The 18,729-nt window shown below is 48.1% G+C and overlaps 1 protein-coding gene across 3 annotated transcripts in view; it reads right to left on the minus strand.

The window, feature by feature from the left end:
• LOC143148084 (discoidin domain-containing receptor 2) overlaps positions 1–18,729 on the minus strand; it is a 199,761-nt gene that overhangs the window by 65,881 nt on the left and 115,151 nt on the right. Inside the window, exon 2 of one of the 3 annotated variants that reach the window (XM_076313990.1) lies at positions 9,155–9,239. The exons of the other annotated variants lie outside the window; for them this stretch is intronic. The gene's annotated coding sequence lies outside the window, so the exon portion shown is untranslated. The remainder of the gene's footprint in view (positions 1–9,154; positions 9,240–18,729) is intronic. 3 annotated transcript variants of the gene reach the window in all.

Consider the following 18,729-nt stretch of genomic DNA (forward strand, 5'->3'; position numbering starts at 1 on the left):
CGCGTCGCGGACCATCGACCCCGTTTAACGTCCTCTTCGTTCCTTGTTCGAAGTTTTGCTCGAAGTTTCAATGAACCAGGAGGGTAGCTTCGAGGGTGTCCTCTGGACGTTGATAAGGAGAAATCTTTCTTCGCTTTGTATTTTAGGGAAGCTTCAAGTGTTTTCGATCGGTGGAATAATTCCGCGAGCTTGTCGAGTGGTACAATTTTGGATCATTTTTCTCCATAGAACGTCGAATACCTGTTACAGGGTTACAGGTATACACGTGTACGTAGTACGTATCGTTCGATGGTTTGTTCGGTTCGGGAGCGCAATTATTCGCGTAAAGTTGCACCGTGTCGAGTCTACACTTAGCGGAAAGGAACGATCTCCGATCGAAAGGCTCGAGGACCGTGTGTAACCTAAGTACCCCGCAAGTACTGCTCCTCGTTCACTCGTCTCGAGATCCGTCTCACGGTCCTCGTCGTACTCGGTCGCCTACCTCTTCGCTCGGACAGGCTGAAATACAATCGGAACGGTGCACAATGCCGAATAAAAAGTGACGGGATCGCGCTACAATGGGACCCGCGCGGAGGCACGCAACATCCCCTTCGTGTAGCGTCGTGTTCGGGACCGGACTCGTAAAAATCCATTACTCCGGCGTTCGAATCTTGTTCGCTGTCAGGTAAGGTATTCCAGGAGGATCGAGAGCGGTCGAAGGCGCCCGTGGCGTCCCTCTCTCGTTAGGTCGCCGCCACCACGACGGGGGGTGTCGTTCATAACTCGACCGAAATATTCGCCTACATTCTGCGCGTCAGGAGTCGCGTACAAGGCGTGCGCGCTCGCTCAGGGGCCGAACTTTATCCCCACGAGCGTGTTGCTCACGACTCGAGCCGGCGAGGTACCTCGTGCAACCACCGCGCGGCGTTCTCTCGCGCGCGCGTCGGTGTTCGTCGCTCGCGAGTCGCACGCAGCGACGCGTACGATGCAACGTGGTCGAGCAAGGTTGACCCTGGAAAGCCAGGTGGAGGAGGTCGGGGCAGAGAAGGTGGTGGCGCGCTGGCAGGAGAAGGGTTGGCTGGCGTCGGCCCTCTGGAAGAGGGTCCGTTGGGGAGGCGGTCGGTGTGCAGCAGGGCCATGAATTATGCAGTTCGCCGGGGGCTAGGGCCTCGCACGATAGAAGAGGAGAATGCCACGTTGGGGGAGAGACGGGTGGTACCGGCGTTAGTCGAGGTGGTAACGAGTCGGAGGGAGACCCTCGCAAAGAGAAAGAGAGAAAGAAAGAAAGAGAGAAAGAGGGAGAGAGAGAGAGGTTCGCACACCTATACGCGGTCCAGAGCCACTTTACCCTTCCCGTTCTCCGCCACCGCCTTTCCCTCCCGACTTCTCCACCCGCACCACCACCACCACCACCACCACCACCAGCATCGCCGCCGCCTGAATTTCTACGTCGCCACACTCCACCTTCGGCGACTGCCTCCTCGACAGTCGCTACGCCGACACTTTAGCCCGGCCGATTGAAATTTTCATACCGACACGTCTGCCGTTCCAGTTTATGTTCCGAACAAGCGAAACGCCGCGCCCCCTGTCCCTTTACCGTCCCCCGTGACTCTTTTTCTTCCTCTCTGACTCCTTTCCCGGTTCTCGTTCCTCCCCTTTTTCTGCCTCCGCCGTCGAGCTTCTCTCAAGGTCCGCTCGTCGATGGTTCGTTTCTTTCTTTCTATCTTTCTTTTCGTTTCTTTTCTTCCGTTTGGTCGATAGATCGAACGATTTCCTTTCCTTTTCTCGTCTCGGTCCACGGAGAGTAGATAATCAACCGGTGGATGCGCGTCGATGGCTCTCGAGCGGTCCTCCTCGCTTTTTCACCTTTTCGGTCAGATTGGCCGCGGTGGTTCGGTTCCTCGTCGAACCGGGTGCGAGCGAGGACGTGATCGATGCCGAGGTGGCTCGAGAGGACCGATATCGCGGACGCGTATACCCCCGGTCGTAAATTTCGACGCGAGCCGGTTCGTCGCGCTGTGTATTTTGTAAGTCAAGGGGGCGGCGGGGGCGGGGGTTGGCGCTAAATCGATCGTCGATAACGGTTTCGAGCCGCGAGAAACGGACGGGGACCGGTGCGCTCGAAACGCGGATTTTCCGTGTACACTGCTATCTCCAAATTGAAGGGTAACGTCGTTCCAACGGTTAATTAATATTATTCGACCGAGCTCACTTTTCTATCGATAGTTCTCCGCGCGGTACGCTATTTCGGTGCCCGGTACACAACGCGGTATCGTCGTATCGTAAATAAATGGGTACTTGAAAAATTGATAACGGAAAAACGGAGTTGAATTTTTTAATTGCCTCGCGATAACAGTGGCCCCGACGTTTTAAAAACGAGTATCGTTGGCGATCTTTCGTGGCTAGGTTGAAAAGCAGTACAAATTACTCGCTCGGGATAATGTATGCACATTGTATTCGCGCGCATAATAAATAGGTTTAATAACAATAATAGAAGGTACGACGTTAATCACGTTCAACGATCTCGGGTAATTTACACGGCGTGTAACGGTTTGATAAATATCGTCGACCTATAATCTCGTATCGTAACGTATTAACGTCAAGCTTGTAATTACTTTCATCGCGTCCTACATTTTCATCGTTTCGATAAACCATTTTTAGATACACGTTTGTACGTTTCTCGATTCCACTCGCGTAACAGGACCCAATTTTAATTCGAAAATAGTTCGCGCTACCTAGCGATGTATATCACAACGCTCGCGAATCGTCGTCGTCGAATCCGTATTCTCGCGTCGCGACGTATGGAGCTCGTAATTACTTTTATCGCGTCCCACATTTCGATCGTGCCGTTTCGATCAACCGTTTCTGGACCTACATTTGTACAATATTTTCTTATCAGTTCTGCTCGTGCAAAATATATAGTTTTATTCGAGAAACTCACCGTGTACCGTGCAACACGCAGGTTGACTTTCTCGTTACTGGACTCGAAAGTAGTCCACCCTTAGACGTACATAAAAAAAATTCATAGAACTGTGTTAAAATACTCTAGAAGGTAATTACAAATATCTGAAACAGCAATTTTGCGTATAATTCAAATACATTTCAACCGCTCCAGTTTTTCTACCGTTTACGTATTAATTGATGAAAGACAAGCTATATAATCTATCTACCTGTATTACAATTGTAATCTGTATTGGTACATTCTGATCAATAGTTTGCACAAGATTTTCAGTCGCAACGTTATACACTAGCTGACTCATCTCGTACCACACACACACATATATAACACGCACACGTTACAACTAATTATAATCCCGTAAGACGTCGCGACGAGCAAAAGAATGAAAAAATCATAAGAGATCACTTTTCCCCATTCATTCGTTTCCTCTTTGCGCGCGAAATATGAGCATCCCCGGTCCGAAGACGATTCCCCTCACCTCTCCACCGATCGGCTACCTTTCTGTGCAGCTTTCAGCGACAGAGAGGGTGCATTAACGAGAACTCGATCGGCCGAGGAATCCAGCAGAAGCGACGAGTCCGACTCCTGCGAGTCGGGTCCAGACGGAACTGAGAACCGCAAGAATTGGACGGAGGCTCGACGCTCCATTGGGAATGGATATCGGAGAACAATGCGTATTGCTGACAACGCGGCGTCCAAGTGATATTCTAACCGAAGGTAGAAACGTCCCGTTTTATTTCACGGTTCCCCGCGGTTCGAAGGAAGAGGGCGCCGGGGGCCGCGCGAACCCGGTGGCGCATTAGCTTTTGACGCAAATTAATTATCGATTAACAGCTTCCCCGTTCTTTGGTCGATTAATCAACGACTACGAGTTGGGGAGGTGGCGATGGTGGGGGGCACACCTCGATTGCTCTTTTACCGGCTAATTAAATCCGCCGGGCAATTAACGCTGCCTAACGGGCGGAGACGCCTCCGCGCTGGGTCTGCGATCCGCGATGCGGCCCGTGTACCTACCCGCGGGCGCAAAAAAAAAAGAACAAATAAAAAATAAAGGAAAACTCGCGTAAGTATTCGCGTTTCATCTCGACGCGGACCCGGGTTGAAAGTAACGGCCGTAATAAAAGATCTCTCCGTGGAGACGAGAGGAATTAACGACCGGTGCGTCCGTCCGCTTGGCTGGTCGTCGCGTCGCCCGCCAGGTGCGTGTTCCTCCTTTTGCTTCTGGCGCGCGAAACACGCGGTCGTACGTGTCACGAGCAACGGCGCAGCGACGATTCTTCCCGGCCGGTGTTCTCGTTTTCAGTCCGCGCTCGCGTTTACGAGCGGTCGTTATTGCGCGTCATGAATGTGATAATTAGATTACACGGCGTCGGGCATCGATGCCGACCGACGTCGAAGTATCGTACCCCTCCCCACCGCACCCCTCCCGTTGCCACGGTTGCAATTAAGCACCGGTCGCGATAACGTCCCTGCTGTCTTTCGCGGTGATTTCTTTTTTTCTTTCCTCTTTCTTTTTCTTTTTTTTTTTCTTTCCTCTTCCTTTTTCCGTCGCAAAAACGCAAACGACGAACTCGATCGAAAAGGAAACACACTGTTCGCGATTTTTCGTCCCGCGACTCGAATCCGATCGTCAGAACACGCTGTATTAGTAGCTCCCGGGCGGAGCAAACTTTCCAAACTCGTGGAAACGATGCACGATTTAAGTCTACCCAGCGATAGGGAGACGTCGTAAAGACGAATAATTCGCTCGTTATCTGTGTTTCCTCGTCGATAACGATGCAGAGACGGGTACAGAGGGGGGACGATGGTATTTTCTCTGGTCGAAAACTTGCGATTCCGCTCCGGGGGACGAGCGAACGTATCTGGTGCGGCTTCCGGGACGAGATTGTATCGAGAAAGTACGTTCGCGCGAACCTGTAAAACCGACGATGTTTTTCCATCGATTTCTCGTGCACGGGGTAACTCGTGGCATATGGGAACTGTACCGGGGCTGGGTTCTGTGGATGGAAAAAATTTAAAAATAATAATAAAAGGTTCGCGTAAATGTACGATGTGTTTGATCTTGTTTCAGAATATTGGAGCGTGTTCTTCGATGCGATTAGCTTCCAAAGATTAGAATTTGCTTCAAGAGAAGTTTGTGAATTGTTACAATGGTTTCTCGATCGAGAAATTTTAACTGTTTATCCCCGATGTATAGGGTAATTAAAAAAGAATTGTTCGTTTCGAGGTATTTTGGTCGAGGATCGACGAACATTTTTCAATACAATTTCTTTACGTTTCGTAACTCACGATACATTTTCGTGTATTACGTAAAATTTGTTTCGCTCGAAATCTGTGGCAAGTTATTTATTCGTCCAATTTCCTTCCCTGTACGTAATTTCATCGATTCGCTACCAGCGAAACAATTTTGAATATCGCAAAGCATCAGTCCCGTACTGTTTCCCATTCTTGGTATTTACCGCGCGCAATAACGCAACAACCAATAACGTAAACGACGAGTTCTCAAAATAATACCGAGCAGGTACGACTTGGAGAACGCCGACTCACCGATTGGAACAAAGATCGACGTGAATCCGATAACGAACAAATTATAATTGATCCCCTCGCCGCGCGGATTCTCGCGTAGGATTCAACGACCGCGGGACCTTAATTCGTTATTTGCACCACCGTGACAAGTGTATCCGCTCGATCGACAACCGCCTATCGATTATCGAAGAGTTATTATTCGCCGCGATGACAAAGAAGATAGCCTCGGAACTGGTCCGTACACGTGTTCCTCGAAGGCGATTAATTATCGAGGAACAACGAGGCTGGACCGCAATCGCGTGCACGTAATCCTAAAAGGAGGATCGAAAAGAACTCGATCCTATCGAGGCCGACCTCGTTTTGTTAGGATACTCCCCTCCGCCCTTGCCAATCCCCCCCACACACCCTACGTCTCCTCCGCTGGAACCACCCGCAGCCATTTCGTCCTCATAAATCGTTTATTCATGTTTAATGCAGTCCGGTATTCCGACCGCCGCCGAAAGTTTTCGAAGCTCTCAGACGGAAATCGCGGATCCGACGAGAGGAGCGCGAGGGGGGGTGGGGGAGGCGATCGGTGGGTGGAGACGCGGGAACTTCGAACAAGGGAATGCTTTTGCATCGGCGCGAGGCCTGAAACCGACCGGGGGAGAGAAAAAAAAAAAGTCGCCTGAAACTGAAGAGTCGAATCCTGGCGGTACAGAGACGAGTATTCTCGTCGTCCAACTATCGGTCGAAACCTTCGTAGCTTCGAGGAATCCTTTTCGCGGAGGAGGAGGAGGAGGGCGTGAAACGATGGCGTTTCGAACCCGGAAAATTGTTACGGTGCCGAAACACACGGGGATTCTCGGGACGAAAATATGTCCCGGGGTAAGAAATCTTCGCGCGAGCTTTCTCGAGAGAAGATCGTTTCGAGGGTTTTCGAAAGTACGGGAATGGTTCGCGATCGATGACTCGAGGAACCGTGACGAAAATCACGTTTCAAAATATTTCAATTTTGAAATATTTGAGAAAAGAAGTTTCTTTGTCAAGTGAACTCGGGGCTTGCTCGGAACACCGATCCGATGTGTAGTGTTATGCATTTTGTTATGCAGTTTCGAGATTGTACTTCGATTCGTCGGTTCAATTTCATTCAATATTTTTACTATGAAATGGAAAATTCGTGTTTGGAGATCGTTCGAAATCGTATAATGAAATTTTTGAATTTTTGTATGTTAAGTATTTGTATTCAGAAACGATTCCAGACTGTGTGGTAATATTATCGAATCTTTGTATTTTGAGAGTCATTTATAAGCAAAATAGGTCAGATGGAGATATCTTTAGGTAAGATAGTATTCGTAAGGACAACGAACTGGCTCGTTGAATTCCAAAATGAAAATCCATGTTACAATCCGTATCAGTGAATCAATAAAGAATCGTCGAAGAGTCACCCAAAAGTCTGAATTTTGTTCATTAACCGTTCCTATTAGTCTTTCTCTTAGCCATCAAAGTTCGACGTATCGAAGACCACCATAGTTTCGTCGTCGAGTATTCCAAGTGGCTATCGCGTTTCGGTGGAAATTAACAATCGAGCGAAACTAACGGTCGCGAATTGCAAGGAACGAGAGTTCCCTGCAATTGTCGCGTGACTGAACGCGACTCGTGCACGATTCACGATGAATTTTCGAAAATCATCCGTGCACGTTCGCCCTACTTCTCCCCGTACGATCGATGACGGAGTTTCGAGAATTCACGAGCGACGATAAGGCGAACCAACGATTACGGAACAATTTCGCGTGGAGAAACACGGAGAGGGCGCGGAATATATTTTACATTCGTGATTCGGGCTAAGACGCGGAACGATAATTAGTTTGACCCCAATGAAACGGGGTTGACGATAGCGGTTTCGTGAAGGAGGACAAGGCCTTGTGACTCTAATTTAATATATCGCGTCAAACGAAACGAACGCCGCGCGTATACACGGTGCTCCATGGATAATATCTCAGGAACGGATTCACCGCCCGAAAACAATGAAAAAAGTGTCGGTGACGGTGTAGAGATTTTTGCGTTACGACGTTTCCTATCCGATTACCTTCACGAGAGATGCTCGAAACTGTCTCGCGTTTCAACGCATGCGCAAAAGTGTCTTAACGTCGATGCGATTCTCTCGATACCCCTTGATATTCCTGAAATGTTTCTTGAAAGTTTCGAAATATTTTTTTTACTATCAAAAATTCAATTTACTCGATTTCTTGCCCAACTGGAGTGATTCGCAACGTCGTATCAACGACGAAGACGTTTAGTCGCGATCGTGTATTATCTAATCGATAATCTTCGTTTCGTTAACGAATATAAGCAGCTCACATCTGCGTGTATTTTGCGATTCTTCTTGTTCAATTCCTCGTCGGATTGTTTGCATTCCACGTAGTATCGGTACACCGTGGATTTCAATATTTACTCTCACGGATAAAAAGGCAAAGTACCGTTTTTATAGAAAGAAAATATTACACCGTAAAACTCGCTGTATCTCTCGTAAAGAATCGAGCAGGATGTAAGTCGATACGAAGTTTTTTCCATCGCTCGTAAACGAAGAATGGATCGACGAGATATCTCGTCCATTCGTCGCGAAACACCCTGTAGGTATTCCCGAACGAACGAAATCGGTGAAAGGCAACACGGGGAACGTTCCGCGTCCGTAATTGTTCGACGAATTGTTCGGTTTCTGTTTGCGAGACGCTCGCGGGGAGAAAAATTTCCAATTCTTACGGACGATTTGCCGCGGCTTTATCGTTTCCCGATGTAAAATCGGGCAAAGTCGGGACGCGTTCGCGATTCAAAGAACGATCCTTTCCCCTTAGCGCAAACACCGCGTGCACGTGAGCCGGAGAAGCGGAAATTTGAGAAAAAGAGATCCAAACGGGCGGGCGGAGGGACGTCGGGAGGGATGACGGGCGGACGGTGAGGTTCGAGGGGGTGAGGGAGGGAAGAGAGGTTCAGGGATAAGGGACACGGAGAAAGAACGGAAAGGGAGAAAGAGAGGAAAACGGAGAATGTGCACGAGTGGCTCTAATCCGTCCTTCAGCGAGCTTAAGCCCATCTTCGTGTACCGTGTGCCCGTGGAATACCGTTTAAGTGTCGTCCGTCTGGGGGTCCTTCGCTCGAGTAAATATTTAGGAATTTTTGAAGAGCCCCGAGTGCCTAAGAAAACAGTTTATGTGCTTCGTAGGAAAAAGAGGGATCCCTCCCGGGAGAGTCCGAGCGGGTCCCGAGATTGGAGCAGTTTCCTACTAGAATCCTTTCCTCCGCGATCAAACACGGTGCTGCTGTTGCAATCGTATACGTCTACGCGGACAGAGACGTAACGAGAAAAAGAAAGGAGAAAAAGAAAACAAATAAAAACCAGAGAAAAGAGGAAAAAAGAAACGTAGAGAGGTAAAAAAAAAAGAAAGAAAGAAAGAAAGAAAGAAAGAAAGGGAGACAGGAGAACGCGAGACGAGCTTCATTTCGAAATTACGCGGGGCCTTTGTTTCTCGGGTAAATGCGTTAAGCGCTGTTTTATTTGATCCCCGGTCGGCCGCCGGTGCCCTCGGTTGCAGACTCCCGATGAGTTCTCCCCGCTTTCGGAAAGCGCGGTGGAAAAATATAAGGGAGGGACCGTGACGAGAAAAATCGTCCGTTGCGAACAGGATTCAGTTTACTGGTGTGCGAACTTACTGTTACGACGATCGCGCGCCGGTCCGCTTCTCGTTGCGAGGGATGGTCCCTCCGTCCGCTTCCGCGAGATTTATCTCCGGCTCACCTGCAACGGAAAAAGCAAAACCGAGCGTTCAGCGTCGGACTTTTCGACGTAATGCGCGTCGGCGTTCGAGCGATTCCTCGTTTCACCGTGAACCCGAGAGTGTCGCCGATTCAACCCATTTGCGTCATCGGTCCGTTTAATGCTGCCGCGTTCAAACAACAGCGATGTTCAACGTATGACCGACCCGTATCACCGCGAGCGGTTCATCGTACGTGCAGTAACGAGCATCGAAATTATTTACGGAATTTATCAACGATATACCGTTTAAAAAGATTAATACACAATATTGTATAGCAAAATATTTTTTTATAGCCTTTTTTGCGTGTCGCGCGGATTTTTGCCTGCCGCAACACTCATAGTGGCAGTTTGAAAGATTTTCACAAAAGAGTGAAACTTATTTAGAATACACCGATGTATATTGAACTAATGGAACGAAAAAGTTCTCAGAAATGGTTAAACGTACCAGTTGCAACTGGTAAAATGGGAGTGACAGTGGACAGTCGTAGGTTCACGGATTATTCCGCGCTTTGATGCAAATGGGTTGATCCATCGACTGTGGATTATCCTCGTGATCCATCGACGATCTCTAGGGTACCAGTTTGCTCCCTCGTGACCGGTCACCGACGTCTTAGGTGTATCAATACGCTCTTTCATAACTAGGAAATCGACGCACAGTCGACGCGTAGTCGTAGTCTCTGGAACGAGTCAACGAGCAGCGACAACGATCGTCGAAGGATCAACGCGATCAGTTCCCTAAACCTTCCTCTTTCACTCCGTTTCTTCGCCAGCGTGTCAGGCGTAATCCCAGAGTCGCAAAAGGTACCCTCTACGAAGCTCACAATTATCGCGTGCGTTCGTCTTTAACGAAATCTCGTTATTCATTGGTCACGGTCCGTGTTTATTTCGTATCCAATACGGTGAAGCACATATCGGAGCTTAACAACGAATTAACAACGTACTCGATCCTCGTGAACGTAACGTTCAACGTTACGGATATGTTCGACGTGTAACGCGTTCACGAATCAACGTCCGCGAAAATTTCTCCGCGCGACGTTGATCGAACAGCTTCCGCGCGAGCGATTTATTAACAATTGGAATGTTTACCACCCCTGGTATGTCGTGCACGCTCCATCGAGATGCAACGTCGCGATTCGCGCGGCGATAACGACAATAACGCGGCGTACAATAAGACGTCCTCTGGCGTTTTAATGAGAAAAGGACGACGGAGCTCTGGAGCTCATTACAACGTACCACCCCATCGAGAACGATCACGAGGGGCGGGGGTGGGGGCCGGGTGAAGAATGACGGGACGCGTGCGTGCGAGCGAGCGAGCGAGCGAGCGCGTTCGTCGCGACTCGATCGTTAAGCGTACGAAATGTCGTCTGGTAAAATTCGCGCGTGACTTTATTTCTGGGCCGCAACGTGCTCGCGCGACTTACCCCCACTCCATCCCGAATCGCGATTCGCCGGTTGAGTCCCCGGTTCGAACGTACGGTAACGCTCGCTTGAATTTAAGTATTCCAGGAATTGCCCGGAGGTCCTCGACGCGGAAAGAGGATAAATATGGAGGAAATAAGCGGGAAATATGTACCGCGCCGAGTAAGAATATTAAGGATTTTAAAGGGACGTTGCGCGCGCTACGAGAATGTGATTACAAATCTAACAATTTCTCGTTTTATTGTTTTATCTTCGTGACAATGGTATCGACGAATCGGCGAGACTCTACCGGTTAAAACGAGTACAAACACGACGTGGATCGGATAAAGTTTATCCAGTACAATTTTATTGAGACAATAATAGTACGGTAGAAAAATTTCTCCGATGTGTGCCGTGTTTGGACTCGTTTCAATCGGTAGGATCTCACCGATCTGTCGATACCATTGTTGCAACTGTAACGTGGAACGCGTAGAAATTAACATTTTTGTAATTGAGCGCTGTTTGGCACACTGTTTCTTTCTCGTTGGAAACGGGTTATTTGAGCGAGCTCTGCAACGTTCAGAGAAAAGGGTGGATCAAAATAATTTGCAATATTTCGTCGAACACGAGTTCTGGAACTCGTCGCAGACCGTGTCATAAACCGCCATCCGCAGGACACTCGAAACGTCGGGTTCAGTTTCTGAAATTTCCCGGTTTCGTGTTCGGACGACTGACCTCCCAACCATCAGCTTTCCCTTACTCCGCACGCGAAGTCAAAAAGTTCGTCGCGCTCGAGACTTCGAACCGATACGACCATCCTTCGGACAGATACACCCCAGCTGAATAGTCGCGAGACATATAATAAAATGTCACAGGTATCTAAAGGAATAACAGAGATCGTTGAAACCGAAGGGAGAACGTGGATTTAAATACAGAGTGACGTACTCTCGAAAATTCAACAAATTCATCACTAAAGGGACAAATACCAAAACAATGATATTTTGTACTTCTGTTTTGCGACTTTGGATATTTTTTTCAATTGTTCAAATACGTTTCGCGTTACGTGGGAGAAATTAAAATAATTTCAATGATTTACATTGTACAATCTAAATTTTTTAAAACTAGCAAGTGTCGTACGACTGAACCGAGAGTGTACGTTCGAACCAACTTGCTGTATTCCAGAATTGTTCTCTATGGTCTATCGGTAAACCATGGTACCTCAATAAGGGGTGGTACTCGCGAACGTACCGCGATCGTTACATTAATTTGCACAATAGTGGAGACAGCGTGCTCAACGACCGTGATAAAAAAGAATATAAAAAGAATGTAATTACGAGGACCGACGTCGCGACAGTCGTCTTCGTTGCGCGTAATTCCGTTATTGGCTCCGGCGTAATTGAAATTCTCTTCCGTATCGGTTCACTGTTTATCGCGTTAATAACGTCGAATAATATTGCGTTTACTCTATCAACCGGCGGATCCATTGTGTATTTAATTGCGAATATTTTGCGCGATGCTACCGAAATTCCGGGATTCCACGGTGGTAGAGGCGGATGGCGGACAAACTTTCGGAATGTCGAGCTTACGCGCAGAACGGAGAGCATTTAAATTTATAAACGGATAAATGTATCTCGTACAGCGCGTTAACTCTTCCGAGATTATAATTCGGTGTTTCGTCCAACCAGTGTTTCGTTTCGAGTTGATTATGATGATTTTTCAAGATTCTACTCAATGTCCACCGTACCGTGAAATCGTAACAGACAAGATCCATCGTCGAGAAATCGAAGAGTTGAAAAAGAGGACCGTTGTGAAATTTTTCCATGCAGAAAATTCCTTTCAATTGAACTTACGGTTCGAGGTACGCGCATTCGTTTATAGATTAAATTTGTACGCTCTCTATAGACTAGACGGAAAAAAGGTGGGGGATTTCGGGTGGGGGCGTGTCCGGTCGAACGCTCGTCGTTCGAATTGGCTAATGAACGTTTAGATTGGATCACGAAACGTATCACGGCGCAAGAATAATTAAAATAGCGATAGCCTGCTCCTCGAAATAACGTTGACAATTAGTCTGGCTTTAATTTGGTAAAATTGCGATTCAAACTTTCATTAGTGGCCGGGCCGACGCGAACCGGGAACCGAGGGGTGGGGGGTTTGAGCGCATCACCGAGCCAGAATCATCGAACGGCCGCGCGCGAGAAGCAACAGCAATAAACGCTTAATTACATGCAATAAGTAATTAAAGCGATTAAAGTTTATAATGTGATACGTGCAATTAGTAACGCCGGCCGTGTAATCGGAATTTAGCGTCGACGAGTGTATCGCGGAAACGTTACGAGAACCTCGAGCGTCTATAAAATTTATAATAACGGGTGTTACACGTTACGTCGAAGCTTTTTAACGAGCCTCGAACCGGCGGGGCGAGCCCGCCAACGGATGGTACGTATTTATTTACTTGCGCGGTGCGCCTGCGCGCGATTAAAATTCGCGGGGTACGTTCACGACCCGGTTCCGCGAATTCGTCTCGATTTCGACCGTGTTCTTCCATTCGGGATACGTCGATTGCAAGGTAAGTCTTCGGTGCATTGTACTAAGAATGTCGAGAAATCGATCTCTTCGTCTGTAAGTTAGAAATATTATTAACGAATCTTCGCGATCGAGATCGATAATCGTTTGCAAAAATTCTAAGCTGTAAATACGTGTACAAGTACACTCTCTTTGGTATTCCTACGTAACGCGCTATTACAAGTTTGTTTTATTTTTATTTTCATAGTCAGAGCTACGGTTTCTTTTTTTTTTATTTAACAGAATTGCGTAACGATAAACGCACCGGTGAAGCTACGAAAAGATTTTTGCAATATTTACACAAACGAAGAATCATCATTGTCAATATTCCCGAAAGAATTGTCAATCGAAGAAGAGCTTCGTTAAATGATTAATATCCGCGAAAGAATTTCCTTCGAGAGCTTCGTCGAGTTATCCCATTCTCTTAAGGATTTGCTTTACGAGGAGCAGCGTGTTATCCTTCCGTAATATTTTTCCATAATTCCGCGCGAATGGAAAAACCACAATTCGGACCGTGAGAGCGTACGAACGAAAATTAAAGCGGACCAATAATTTCGGTCGTCGGTGTACCGTTCGGACGCGGTTATTACAAGTTTCGGTCTCGTCCACAACGGTCCGCGTAATCGGATTTAACTTCGCGTTCGCGTTAGAAACGATTACCAAAACGTTCCACATTGTGGATTCGATTTATGGAAATGCACACGTGTAACGCATAGTTCGCGACGCGTTACACCGTAGACCACTCGGCGGTACCACGGCACTGCGTTGCCTCGACATCGGCCCCTGTGAACGTTCCGCGTATTTTAAACGCGTTTTCGTGCCGTCTACGCGACAGCCTCGGCTCGAATCGAATCGGATCGAGTTTATCGATGAAAGTCGCCGGTAACATTAACCGCGGGGCCAGCACCTGCCGCGCGTACACGCCACGGCATCCCGTCCACATTCGATCGTTGAAAAACGTAATGACAACGTCGACGTGGGTTAGCTACGGAAGAAAAAACGAACGATCTCCGCGCGGGCTCATTGCGATGCAGATATTCGAACCGTTTCGAGGGAGAGACCGAGCTGGAGATCCTCGTTCTCCCCGTGCGTAGAACCGGCTGCACGAGGCGAGACGTTTTTATCGCGGATTTCGAGCGACTACGGGACGTCCTCCTGTGCTCGTCCTCCTCGTCGTCCTCGTCCTCGTCTTCGTCTTCGTCGTCGTAGCAGGTAGTCGGTACGTGCGTGCATCCTCAATGAGAGACGTGCGCCCGTTGAATAATGCCGAGAATTCGGGGAAGAAGAAAATAAAGGTTAGACGGTGGTAACGGCAACGCGACGAGAGAACGACCGACAGAAGGGAGTAAGAGACGAATAATAAAACCAAGAGGAAAATGAACGCGACGGACTGGAGAGGGAGGGATAAGTCACATGGTTACCGAACCAGCCGGCGTCTCAATGAACCCCCTCGAGCAACCTCGTTAAAGCGGATCCTGGGACACACCGGCGCTGCTAAAACTGCTCGGTGTCGTCTGTTCGTCGTCGTTCTCGTCGTTCTCGTCGTCGTTCTCGTGTTTCCCGTAACCCTCGATACGAGCCACGTGTGTGTCCTGTGACGGAAAATTCGTCGCGCGTGACGCGTAATGGCTCTCATCGCGCACGATTATCGCGCGATTACGCGCGTCCAATGTAACGCGAAATCGTAACTCCGATTTCTTTCTTTCGACGAATAAAGAAGTTTCTTTGAGATTTGTCCGAACGAATGCAACGACTATGCCAGATGCATCGATCGTCGTTTGGCTAATAGATGTCAGTCGCGAGGATTGTCATTGTATTGTAAGAGTCGTCTGTTGCACTGTCAAAGGTTGTCAAAAGTTGTCTATTTTTCTTGCGGTTCTTTCGGTTCGAAACCGAGAGTCAAGAAGCACACTCTCGTCGGTGCGTACTAAGTTTTGTTACTATATTCTTTATATTTTCGACTGTATTCTTCTGTTTACAATTCATTGTATCACACGCGAGATTCTCGTGCATCGTGATAAACTTTACGTTAGGTTTTGAATTTACAAGAATTTGTCGCGGATTTATTCGTTCAAGGTTTCAGAGTTTTCCCGAATTCGAGAAAATTTCAGCGAATGGTTCGCCTCGTTGCGGTATCGCGATGGAAATAATTTTCGAACCCCCTCGCGGGAGCTTTCGTCGTCCCGAGGGACAATTTTCTCGCCGCGTACCACCAGGGAAACAGTCGCGTAAAATCTCCGAAGTTAAACTCTCGTTTTGTTCCTGCCAAATCCTCGCTGCGGTCACGACATCGTGGATTAGGATAATTTTCAAATCCTTAACGGACGATTCCCCGTGCGCGTGGCACGTAGAAAACAGCGACGGTTGCTAAAAGTCCCCGAACTTGAGAATACTCCGGATTTTCGACCGTTTCGCGGACTTTTTCGTCGCGTTAACGATTCGACAATTTTCCAAGCGCGTGGAAAATTGTAACGATCGCCTCGAGTACTCCGAACTCGTGGAAACTCTGGCTTTTCTTTAACCGAATTCTTCGCGTTATCGCAATGTACGCGATTAGGAAGAAAATAACAACGACGGACAACATCTCGGCCATTTGCGCTGGGAATGCAACTTGTATCGATGCTATACGAACAATCTTTCGTGCAATTGTCAATCGTAGAAAATATCATTTTTTTACCATTATCGAACACCCTCGCGAGAGTAACTCCTTCGAAAAGTGCAAAGGATTCGAGCAAATGATCCCACAGCGATCGAGATAATTTCTATTAAAGTACGGTAATCTATCTTCACTTGACAGTACTTGGAACGATGAGTCATATTTTTTTTTCTTTTTTATGTATAACTCGTAGTGCCGCGTTATACCTGCTAGTCGAGCGTTCTTTCAATTGTAACCTTTCTAAAAGTGAACATCTCTGTGTCTATAATAACTGCAAAGTAAATCCACCGAGCGTTTTCGTTTTCACTTTCGATCATTCCGCACTCTACCCACAACAATTTCAAACCCCCCGAATGGTCTTCCAAGCGGTTACCAGGAGGGAGACAGTAAAAATCGCGTAAAGTCCCCGGTATTCGTGGAAACTCTGATCTTTTTTCCAGCGAGTGGTCCGCGTCGCCGCAATATCGCTGATCGAAGTAATTTCCAAACTCTTCCGCGGTAGCTCTCGCGGCGGAGAAACCTTGACGGACGATTCCCCGCGAGTGTGTACCGAGAAGAAAACAGGGACGGGTCGGGCGTAAAGTCCCCGAAACTTAAGAAAAATCCAATAGCCGGGCGGGGAATATACGGTGGTCGATATCTTGGGAAATTTTTTGAAACGAGGGCCGTAACACCGCGGGACAAATGCTTTTAGGACAACGTCGGTTTATAACCGATACCGTGCACAGTCGTAAAAACACCGGGTGCTCCGATCGGAGACTTCCGCGCGGACTCTTCGAAAAACCGTGAGCCGTTGCTGTGCCGACAGCTACCAACGGTTACGTACACCGGCACCAATGTTGCGGTCTCTCCTTTACCCTCCACCCTCGACCCCCTCCTATCTAGCCACCCGTGCACCCGTTGTTCCCATCCCCTGGTCGAGCTCTGCGGGGTAAACCAACCCGTCCACCCACCGGTTTGTATTTACCAACGCGATAAATTTCGAGTCGGATTCGCGGCGATGGAAGGGCGAGGAGGTTCGCGAGAAAGGAGCCAGCTACCCGCGCGGATTCGCGTTGCTCCTTTATCGAGGGCCCCGGTAAACAAGTTAAACCAGATTAGAAACTCACGGTCCGTAACCGGTGCTGTGTATGCGCTCGCCGGTTGGTTTCTTGCCCGTTTCGCGCGCGTTCTTCCTCGATCCGCGTCGCGGCGCGAAAGAAACCACCGACCGACCGAGAGAGTCGACAGGGTGGTAGACGAACGAGCTGGAAGAGGACCGTGCCGGTACCGAGCCGCGCGAGTACTTAAGAAAAGAGGACACGGCGCTTCATCTTCTCGAGTGGAGCACCGCAGCTCTCGGTTTCTTGCCTCTTCCTTGAATTTCCACCGGATTTGGACTTTCTTGTAAACAAGCTCGCGAAAGAATGCGTTATCTCCGAGAATGGACGACGTTGTCGCGGTCCTTGATCCCCTCCCGGCAACGGTTTTTCCAACGAGGCTGCGGGCGCTCGTCGTCCGCGATTTCGCGGTTCCGAGCAGGGGGGAAAAAAATGGGGAAAGAAACGAGAAGGACGGAAAATTTAACTTGTAATTGTACGATTCGCCATCTTGGACAATCTTCGATTCGTTTCAAGATACGGTTGAGGGACGGGCTTTGGGAACGATACGACGAACCGATCGCTATTTTTTGGGGGATTTGAACGGATGGAAAATGGATAGGAAAATTCGAAAGAGAGAGAAAATAATTACGAGGTAATTAGAAAGGCTCAATTTCGTTCGATATGTTTCTTCGAAACAGTGAGGAGAGGAACTTGGGAACGAACCAACGTACCGATCATGATTTTCTTCGCGGTTTCGAGGGGAGGGTAAAAGACGAGGAAAAATCGAGAAAGGTGGAAAATTTACTTTGCGATTGCAGTCTCCGCTTTGTTCGAAAACGAATCAACTGTCCGCGACTTTCTTCGATATTTCGAGAGGAGGAGAGAGAAACGAGAGAAACGGAAAGTTTACTTTGTAATCGCGTGGTCTCCATTTTCTTCGAAGACGAATCAACGAAACGTTCGCGATTTTTTTTGCCGAGAAACGAGAAGAACGGAAACTTTACTTTGCAATCGCGAGGTCTCGATTTCGTTCGATTCGTTTCGAAGACGGATCAACGAACTGTCCGTGATTTTCTCTACTGAGAAATGAGAAAAACAGAAATTTTACTTTGCGTCGCGAGGTCTCGATTTCGTTCGATTCTCTTCGAAGACGAATCAACGAACTGTCCGTGATTTTCTTCGCCAAGAAACGAGAAAAACAGAAATTTTACTTTGCAATCGCAAAGTCTCGATTTCGTTCGAAGACGAATCAACGAAGTGTCCTCGATTCTCTTCGCCGAGAAACGAGAAAAACAGAAATTTTACTTTGCAATCGTAAGGTCTCGATTTCCTTCGAAAACGAATCAACGAACTGTCCGCGATTTTCTTCGCCGAGAAACGAGAAAAACAGAAATTTTACATTGCGATCGCGAGGTCTCGATTTCGTTCGATTCTCTTCGAAAAGGTGCGGGACCGAGCTCGAGAACGAACCGACCATCAACCTTCGCCGCTCGAATTTCATTGCGATGATACGCGGACGATTTCGTAAATAACGTTTCCAGGTAATCGAGCGAACGGAACGCGCGTTCGCGATTAGGAAGACAATTTGCAGGGCGCGCTCTAAAATTGGAAGATACCGGCGGGAACGCTCATTGCCATAACAATGAGCGAGCGGCACGCAACGATTCCCGTCACGGGGGGATCAGCACGAGGAATCGTCGCGTCGGCGCGTTTCCACGTACCCCCTGGAACGATCCTCGTCCATACCGTCTAACGACCGTGCAAATTGAACGGA

Source organism: Ptiloglossa arizonensis, chromosome 6 (assembly GCF_051014685.1).
Source record: "Ptiloglossa arizonensis isolate GNS036 chromosome 6, iyPtiAriz1_principal, whole genome shotgun sequence".
Taxonomy (NCBI): Eukaryota; Metazoa; Arthropoda; class Insecta; order Hymenoptera; family Colletidae; genus Ptiloglossa; species Ptiloglossa arizonensis.